Genomic DNA, 9,743 nt, shown 5'->3' on the forward strand with positions numbered 1-9,743 from the left:
TCACTCCAAATCCAATGAGATTTGTTTTTACAGTGTATGTCCCCAGAACAAGGTCACCAACATGTTTTGAAGCCGCAAAAACAAAAGGCTGCAATTACTGCTTAATATTAAAATGGCACATACCAGTCAGAGGGAGGAACTTCTATCAACACGGCAAACAGAAAAAAAAGAGAGAGAAAGAGAGAAAGAGAGAGACGAAACCTTTTAAGTTCCCAATGAGAGAAAAGTTTGGCAGATTTTGAGGATTCTCGCGCGGCAAGAAATAGAAAAGTGAAAGGGGCGAACAACAACAACAAAAAAATAATAATAATAATACGGAATGATGAAATAAAAAAGAGTGAAACAATGTTGCAAACAGAGAGAGAGACAGAGGCAAAGAGTAAGTAAATTATTGAGCACGGAAAAATAGAGAGTTAAAAAAAAATGGTGGGAAAAAAAGGCGCCTGGTAAACCTTACATCTCCTGATCCTTTCTGCTCTCCTTGAATTGCTTTTACTCTAACACCCAGTCCAAAATGTAGGGAAGTCAGCGTTGAAACACTGGAACCTTGCCATCTTCTATGCAAGCCAGCCTGTAGGATTTCTCAGCTGCAGTCAGCCTGCAATACACTTTTACAGGAAGGGGGGGACGTAGAGAGAGGGAGCGAGAGAGAGAGAGAAAGAACGAGAGAGAGTGCTAAAGAGAGACGTATTGGATGTCTCTTTCCCCCCCACCAGTACCCTAACTTTTACCTTTTTTCCCCCTTTTTCTTTTCCTATTGCATTCTTTTTATGTTTTTTTATGTGCGACAAACCCCACTTGTTTTATTTTTCTTCCACTCGCTTGCCACTTTAGTGCCAGCTCTGATGTTGGCATGGATTTTACTTTTTTTTTCTCGCTTCTTGGCTGGGTTTTCCCTCCACCCCCCTCCTCTTCTCCCCTTACCCCAGCTCCTCCACCCCTTCCAAACTCTGTTTCTCTGCCCTGCCCTCTCCTTTTCTTTCTTTTCTCTTTTTTTTTTTTGCTCTCCTCCTTACCCACCACTTTTACACTTTTTTTTTTATTTCTTCCTTTCTATACTTTTGCTTTTGCCAACTGTCTCTCAGACTGCCCTTGTTCTTTTCGACGTTCCTCCCTTGTTTAAACAATCCCCCTTGCACTCTCTCTTTCTCTGTCTCTCTCTCTTTCTCTGTCTCTCGCCCCATTTTCCTCTGTCCTCACAAACACATGTTGTCCCTCTTTCTTTCCTCTCCCTTTAATTCGGGGATGGAGAGGGTGCCAGGCTAAAACTGTAGTCGTGATTGAATTATTAATAGGAGAATTACAGTAGTTTTAACATTGTGTAATCTTTGTGTGTGCCACAAAGGCAGAGGACAACAGGGGAGGAGAGGACCTGAAACCAGAGACGGCGCAGAAGGGGACAAAAAAAAGTTTGTCGTTTGAGTGCAAACTAAGCTGGCCGTGAGTAAGTCAGGAGAGGTGTACCATGGGAGAGGGGGTCCTGCAAAAAGGGAAGGTGAGACGACGGGAAGGGTGGGAGCAGAACGAGCAAAGAAACAGTTAAGAAAGTTGATGTCGGGGGCAAAGTTAAGTCACTTCTGCTGCAACCTTAATTCCCCCCTGCAGCATGAGGCGGAGGAATGCGGTCATATAACATGTGATAGGGCAGATTAAAGGGACAAAGGTCCCGGTGGGTGAAGGGAAAAAAAAAGGTAGTCGGCGGAGAGATTGCGTCCCTTGTGTGTGCTGGAGTGACACGGCACCTGGAATCTACTATTGTGGAGGGGCGGAGAATTAAAAAAAAAAAAAAGAAAGATGGAGGGCTTAGGTGAATAGGAGGAAAGGCAGACAGAGAAGGAGGAGGGGAGTGGGGGGCGGCTAATAAAAAGTGAGAGAGGACAGGAAGACGGGAGAATTAACAAAAGGCACTGGGGTGTTCAGGAGGAGGGATGGGGACACAGAGTACACAGAGAGAGCTGCAAGGGTTAAAATAGCTAGAGCGTGAGTATATGACTTATTAGGCACGGAGCAGATTAGTGAGGACACGAGAGAAAATAGATTGGGAGAAGAGTACGTTCAACCGAGGAGCGCGTGCATGAGAAACTTCACAAACTTTAGCAGCCCACAGACATGAGGCGGTCACATCGGGCCAGTGGCGACGGCAGGCAGGTGCCCACCGGCTGACATTATCTTAGGATGGGGGGCACTGATCAAGCAATTTAGAAAACCCAATGACACCAGCACTGTCTGACTGCCCTGCTAACCCCCACCCCTGCTCCACTGGCATTAACTTGTTGGATCGCAACAAATTCCCGGTCAGATGTGCAGCGGATCTTTTAAAGTTACAGCCATCATAGGTTAGGCTGAACTCTGGGATAAGCAAATGTTGTCTAAATACCAGAGCCATGTGTATTCTTACTTGAATCTTGGTCAGCTTTGTGTATTTCTTCCAGGTCTGGGCAGAACTCCAGTGTGAGACTTGGAGCGTCCTGTAATAAAGACCGCTCACTGCTGCTCTCTCTCCTTATCCAGAGAGACTGCTCTTGTCTCCGCCCCCTCCTTTAAAAAAGACCGCTCACTGCTGCTCTCTCTCTCCTTGTGAATGGTGACTGGTCTTGTCTCCGCCCCCTCCTGTAATTAAGACCGGTCACCGCTGCTCTCTCTCCTTATCCAGAGAGACTGCTCTTGTCTCCGCCCCCTCCTGTAATTAAGACCGGTCACTGCTGCTCTCTCTTCTAGTGCAGGGTGACTGGTCTTATCTCCGCCCCCTCTTTCTGCAGGCAGCCTGTAATTGGGCCCCTCCCACAGCTCTGCTTTCTGTACAGGCTATGTACAGCACAGTGATGATGTCCCTGCTACTTTTACATGCTAATATCTGGGTTTGCAAAGGCATCTGGCGAACGCAAAGTGGATTTATATCCTTTGTGGCTACTGAGGAATGTTAAAGTTTAAATGGTTTGTTATAAGCAGCATAGTGCTTCCGATACTCACCTTAGTTTTCTGAGTACATGCTCATCCACACATTCCCTCATTTATCTGCTGAATTGTTCACTCAGTGAGGGGATGCATGTGGACAGGTTTTCTACTTCCCTTCTAAACATGGAAATCCTCTTTTCTAATTATGTTCAGCCAGTCTTGTGATCCAGACTGCTCCTGTGGGACCACACTATTTGGCCAGTGACCTGACTTTTCTCTAGTTCAGGCCCCATGATGATAAATTGGACAATGAAGGAGCAGCAGCACATGTTTATGTATTCTCCTCCTGTAAGCATGTTCACAGTTAGACCGACAGCACTGTGCAATGTCATGGAGCCCTGCTTGGCTCAGAGTGCTGGAGCTCCCTCTTCCAGTCTCAGCTCTGCTGTGCAGGGAATTACAGGAAGTGGATATGAAAACATATTAAGGTATTAAAAAGACATATAACAAGTAACTGGACTGAATGGTGCTTTTTATCTGCCTGAAGTTTATCTTTAAAGTGGACCTGTAATTTGCCCATGCAGGGAAAAGTAATAGGTTCACTTCAACTTAGCCATACCCAGCTAATCATGTTCATCTTCCATTTGCTCCATCGCCAATCAATTCAGGTGGCAGGAATGAGGAAAGTCTTGTGTAAGCTATAAGTGGCTATGGACTCCCCATGTAACAGTAGTGATTGGTTCAGCCTTGTCACGTGGGGAGAGTCACATGTTCCTCCATAATCAGAAGCACCAGTAGGGTTGCCACCTGTCCAGGATTCAACCGGACAGTCCGGGTTTTGAATGTTGTGCCCGGGTCTCATGGCAGCTGAAACCCGGACACATGATGTTGGGCAGACAGGGGCAACCAAAATTAAGATGGGGCTACTAGCCCCCCACTAAAAATAGCCTTGACTGTGATATTTACATATGAATAAGCCGCGACTCATTATGGCAAAAAAAATTCTGTGCGTCGCAAGAGTGTTCGGGTTTCGCTGGAAGAAAAGGTGACAACCGTAACCACCAGGTATATTTTTACTTCTAAAAAACAGTAGTGCACCTCCTGGTATGTGAACTGTATATCCGCAGTGTGACATCCAAGGCACTGCTGCCTCTGACTGCTAGTCTCAGGAGATTTGGTGATATCACTATAATGCTGCTCACTGTTCTCCTTGCTGGAGGCTCTGACATGAGGAAGCAAAGCCCTGCCTCTAGCAAGATGGCCGCCTCCTCATAGAGAAAGTGCACACTAAGCCATGGTAAGTCCCATGATAGACCTTGTTTCGTACAGATGTGTCTCCTGCACTCCTTACAGCATCTAGACCCTTGGTTTCTCAATTGGTGGGTCCTAACCCAAAAGTGAGTCGCAACCCCGTGTTCAGTTGGTCACCGCATGCCCTCCACTTTTCTAGCTGAGAGGCTCCTTTGACTTTCCCTAGCACAGCACTGTCAGTTCTTGCGCCGAGGAGCCATATGCTGCCCGGTGGTGAGTGTCAGCTTGAGGTGGGGTAGGCTAGGGCTATGGCCGTGAGGGAGCTCCATCCATACATGCATTGCTTACAGCTCGCTCACATGTCCTGTAGAGGTGCCTGGAGTGGAGTGACATCACATTCTGGCTCCCGGCACCTCTACAGGGCCCGCAGGGGAGCTGTCAAGCAATGCACATGTGGCTGGAGCTCCTTCACCGCACAGCAGCCCACACTTTATTGCTATCACGCAGGGGCTAACTGTGAGTCGAAAATGCCCCAACACCAGCGAAAGTAAAAAATGACCTGTGCCTGTGATCAGGGTGGGAGGTAGGGAAGAATAATGTCCCATTGTTGGTGTTTGTGGAAGGAGTAGTGTGGCATTGTTTGTGTCAGTAGGAGAAATCATGTACCACCGTTGGTGCTAGTGGGAAGAATAGAGTTCCATCATTGACATAAGTAGAAGGAATGGTACCCCATCAATGGTATCAGTGAGAGGAATAGTGTCCCATCATTGGTGTCAGTGGGAGGCATAGTGCCCCATCATTGGTATCAGTGGGAGGAATAATGCCCCAGCATTGGTGTCACTGGGGGGAATAATGCCCCATCATTGGGGTCAGTGAGAGGAATAGTGCCCCATCAATGGTATCAGTGAGAGGAATAGTGTCCCATCATTGGTATCAGTGGGAGGAATAATGCCCCAGCATTGGTGTCACTGGGGGGAATAATGCCCCATCATTGGGGTCAGTGAGAGGAATAGTGCCCCATCAATGGTATCAGTGAGAGGAATAGTGTCCCATCATTGGTATCAGTGGGAGGAATAATGCCCCAGCATTGGTGTCACTGGGGGGAATAATGCCCCATCATTGGGGTCAGTGAGAGGAATAGTGCCCCATCAATGGTATCAGTGAGAGGAATAGTGTCCCATCATTGGTATCAGTGGGAGGAATAATGCCCCAGCATTGGTGTCACTGGGGGGAATAATGCCCCATCATTGGGGTCAGTGAGAGGAATAGTGCCCCATCAATGGTATCAGTGAGAGGAATAGTGTCCCATCATTGGTATCAGTGGGAGGAATAATGCCCCAGCATTGGTGTCACTGGGGGGAATAATGCCCCATCATTGGGGTCAGTGAGAGGAATAGTGCCCCATCAATGGTATCAGTGAGAGGAATAGTGTCCCATCATTGGTATCAGTGGGAGGAATAATGCCCCAGCATTGGTGTCACTGGGGGGAATAATGCCCCATCATTGGGGTCAGTGAGAGGAATAGTGCCCCATCAATGGTATCAGTGAGAGGAATAGTGTCCCATCATTGGTATCAGTGGGAGGAATAATGCCCCAGCATTGGTGTCACTGGGGGGAATAATGCCCCATCATTGGGGTCAGTGAGAGGAATAGTGCCCCATCAATGGTATCAGTGAGAGGAATAGTGTCCCATCATTGGTATCAGTGGGAGGAATAATGCCCCAGCATTGGTGTCACTGGGGGGAATAATGCCCCATCATTGGGGTCAGTGAGAGGAATAGTGCCCCATCAATGGTATCAGTGAGAGGAATAGTGTCCCATCATTGGTATCAGTGGGAGGAATAATGCCCCAGCATTGGTGTCACTGGGGGGAATAATGCCCCATCATTGGGGTCAGTGAGAGGAATAGTGCCCCATCAATGGTATCAGTGAGAGGAATAGTGTCCCATCATTGGTATCAGTGGGAGGAATAATGCCCCAGCATTGGTGTCACTGGGGGGAATAATGCCCCATCATTGGGGTCAGTGAGAGGAATAGTGCCCCATCAATGGTATCAGTGAGAGGAATAGTGTCCCATCATTGGTATCAGTGGGAGGAATAATGCCCCAGCATTGGTGTCACTGGGGGGAATAATGCCCCATCATTGGGGTCAGTGAGAGGAATAGTGCCCCATCAATGGTATCAGTGAGAGGAATAGTGTCCCATCATTGGTATCAGTGGGAGGAATAATGCCCCATCATTGGTGTCAGTGGGAGGAATAGTGCCCCATGAATGGTATCAGTGGGAGGAATAATGCCCCATCATTGGTGTCACTGGGGGGAATAATGCCCCATCATTGGTGTCAGTGAGAGGAATAGTGCCCCGTCATTGGTGTATGTGGAGGAATATTGCCCCATCATTGGTGTCACTGGGGGGAATAATGCCCCATCATTGGGGTCAGTGAGAGGAATAGTGCCCCGTCATTGGTGTATGTGGAGGAATATTGCCCCATCATTGGTGTCACTGGGGGGAATAATGCCCCATCATTGGGGTCAGTGAGAGGAATAGTGCCCCGTCATTGGTGTATGTGGAGGAATATTGCCCCATCATTGGTGTCACTGGGGGGAATAATGCCCCATCATTGGGGTCAGTGAGAGGAATAGTGCCCCGTCATTGGTGTATGTGGAGGAATATTGCCCCATCATTGGTGTCACTGGGGGGAATAATGCCCCATCATTGGGGTCAGTGAGAGGAATAGTGCCCCGTCATTGGTGTATGTGGAGGAATATTGCCCCATCATTGGTGTCACTGGGGGGAATAATGCCCCATCATTGGGGTCAGTGAGAGGAATAGTGCCCCATCATTGGTATCAGTGGGAGGAATAGTGTCCCATCATTGGTATAAGTGGGAGGAATAATGCCCCATCATTGGTGTCAGTGGGAGAAATAGTGCCCCATCATTGGTGTCAGTGCAAGGAATATTGCTCTATCAATGATGACATGGCATGCAGGGCCATGCAAATCATAGAACTGCATGAACACAAATACAAATGTTTTGCCCTATGTGTATGTATTTCAGCTCTTTCCCTTCTACCCATTCAAGAAACTTGCCCTCATTTCCTGTGTGGTCGCTGGGACAGAAAGTGAGAGGTAATCACTCCACATAGGGAACAATAAAAGGTAGAAGGGGAAAAGGTTGAAACCCTGTCAGGTTTTATTGGTCAATAAATATGGAAACAACGTGCAAAACACCCGTAAAGGATCACCCACCTGTAAAGATTTTATAGTCCAACTACAGCCCAAATCTTGTATGTTGTAATGTATTGAATGGGAAAGGTTTGAGCAGCTCACAGGTCAAAATAAATTGTGAAATGAGACAATTCTCACTCTATCCAAAACATCAAAAAAACTGACTCAAGTTTATCAATAAATGACAACAAATTCCTGAATCATATAATGTAGAAATGGATGGAATAGCCATCGGGGTTTTTGCAGCTAGCTTTCATATTCTTGTATTAAAAGAGAACTACGGGGTAAGTGTTTTTCCCCATAGCTCTCCTAAGGGTCAGAGGACGACATAAACTAGCGTCCTCCATTGACCCAAAGCTCAGTATATCGCGAGCTACAGCTCTCGGTTTACTGAGACCGCCGCAGCCGGGACGGATCCCGACATTACTGTCGGGATCCACCCAGCTGCGTGAGTGACAGCTGGCTCTGCCTATTTATAGGCAGAGCCAGCTGTACCCGCCCCCTCCCCAGTCCGTTCCGCCAGTCAGCGCTGGAGGATCGGAGCGTGGAGGGGGGAATCCCTGCGGGGAACGGTGAGTGACAGTCATGGCTCTCTGCAGGAACAGGATTGAGAAGTGAGCGAGCAACGGTATGTGTTCGCTCACTTCCCGATCTATTCAGCCGACCTGTGACAGTTGTCAGACTTGCTTCAGATGTCTTCTATGTTCCAGGCACCTCCAGCAGACATCAGCTTCTCTGGTTCTCCTCCACTGGCAAACAGTACATGCCTCCTCCATGTTGGAAGCCCTAGGGAAACACTTCCAACACTCCAGCCTCTGCCCACCCCCAGGCCTAAGGCCTAGCCCAGGGGGTTAGCTGGACAGCACCCAGCCCTAATCTATGGCTGGTCCAGACTAGTCTGAGCACATGGCAATTACCTCCAGTATATGTACACTATCCCAGCATGCACCACTTGTTGAGAGAAAACCAGTGATTGGCTGCTGTACTGTACATACACTTACAAAGTCTCTCATGGGTTGTCCCACAATATAGCAGAGTCACACTCCGCCCAGGGGGATACAGTCAATGCCAGACACCTGGAATTAACCAGATAAATGTCAACTATAATCCAGCCAAGCTGACTACAGCCCTCACAATCACTAAATGTCTAGTAGCCACCTCGCAAAAGGTTATGGGGCTACAAGAGCAGCAGGTGTCTTGACCAGCTTTTCTCAACCAGGGTGACTTCTGGCTTCCTGAAAATTTCACACAGCTTCATGCCTCTGATGTGGATAGGGCTCCTGATGTGAAAGATGGGAACTCTAATGCGAAGGGGGAGTTGGATGTGAATAGGGGTTCCCAGTGTGAGAGGGAACATGTGATGTGAAACTGGGGGCTCTAATATGAAGGTGGGACATTGATGTGAAGGGTGGAACCCCACTTCCTTTTGCGTTGTTGCGTGGGGCCCTCCTTCAAAATCTATACCAGATCCCTATCTCGTATAAGGATGTGGTATGGATTTTGGAGCGACCACACATCATTTTTTTTACATATATACATTTATAGATTTTGCATTTCATACTAGGGTGCCTCAAGATTTTGCTGTTGGTGTTCAGGTGATTTCATTCTTCTTTCTTATGATGTATGCGGCGCCATTCGCTTGTCACTGCAGCTTTTACAAGGGATATACTGGTCAAGGGTGTGATAGGATATCCACAAGAATCTATGTGGACTGGGACCATAGGAATAGCAGTGTCACTGAGCTGGTAGAGCAATTAAAGCACGTACTGGGGAAAATACATTACCACTAGATCCCATTGATGGAGGCAGCTAACTCCCTCAAACATAAAGTGAAATTGCAGCAATATTATAAAAAGCGAAAACTAGAATTGAAAATCATACTAAATTAAAGGAGAACTATGAGGTGAGTGCTTTTCACTGACCTCATAGTTCTAGCCGACCTGTGACAATGAGACTGTCACAGGTCGGCTCAGTAGATCGGGAGGTGAGCGAACACATACCGGCGTTCGCTCACCTCTAGATCCTGTCACTGCTCTCTGCCGTGACAGGGGGAGGGGCTGGATTCCCCTCTCCCCGCTCCGATCTGCCAGCGCTGACTGGCGGAACTGACGGGGGAGGGGCGGGTACAGCTGGCTCTGCCTCTAGATAGGCAGAGCCAGCTGTCACTCACGCAGTCGGGATCCGCTCCGGCTGCGGCATCTCAGTATACCGCGTGCTGTAGCTCGCGGTATACTGAGCTTAGGGTGACGGGAGGACGCTAGTTTGTGTCCTCCCGTTACCCTAAGGAGAACTATGGGGAAAAACACTGACCCCATAGTTCTCCTTTAAATCTCACACATGGAATCAAATAAATAAATTCTAAAAATACGC

At 47.9% G+C, this 9,743-nt stretch overlaps 1 protein-coding gene across 1 annotated transcript in view; it reads right to left on the reverse strand.

The window, feature by feature from the left end:
• Positions 1-593, reverse strand: part of NFIX (nuclear factor I X) — a 189,643-nt gene extending 189,050 nt beyond the window's left edge. The window contains exons 1-2 of the mRNA XM_018570949.1: positions 458-593; positions 124-142 (exon numbers count right to left, since the gene is read on the reverse strand). The gene's annotated coding sequence lies outside the window, so the exon portion shown is untranslated. The remainder of the gene's footprint in view (positions 1-123; positions 143-457) is intronic.
• Positions 594-9,743: the final 9,150 nt, after the last annotated feature.

This window comes from Nanorana parkeri, unplaced genomic scaffold (assembly GCF_000935625.1).
Source record: "Nanorana parkeri isolate BGI_ZX_2015 unplaced genomic scaffold, ASM93562v1 scaffold1637, whole genome shotgun sequence".
NCBI lineage: Eukaryota > Metazoa > Chordata > Amphibia > Anura > Dicroglossidae > Nanorana > Nanorana parkeri.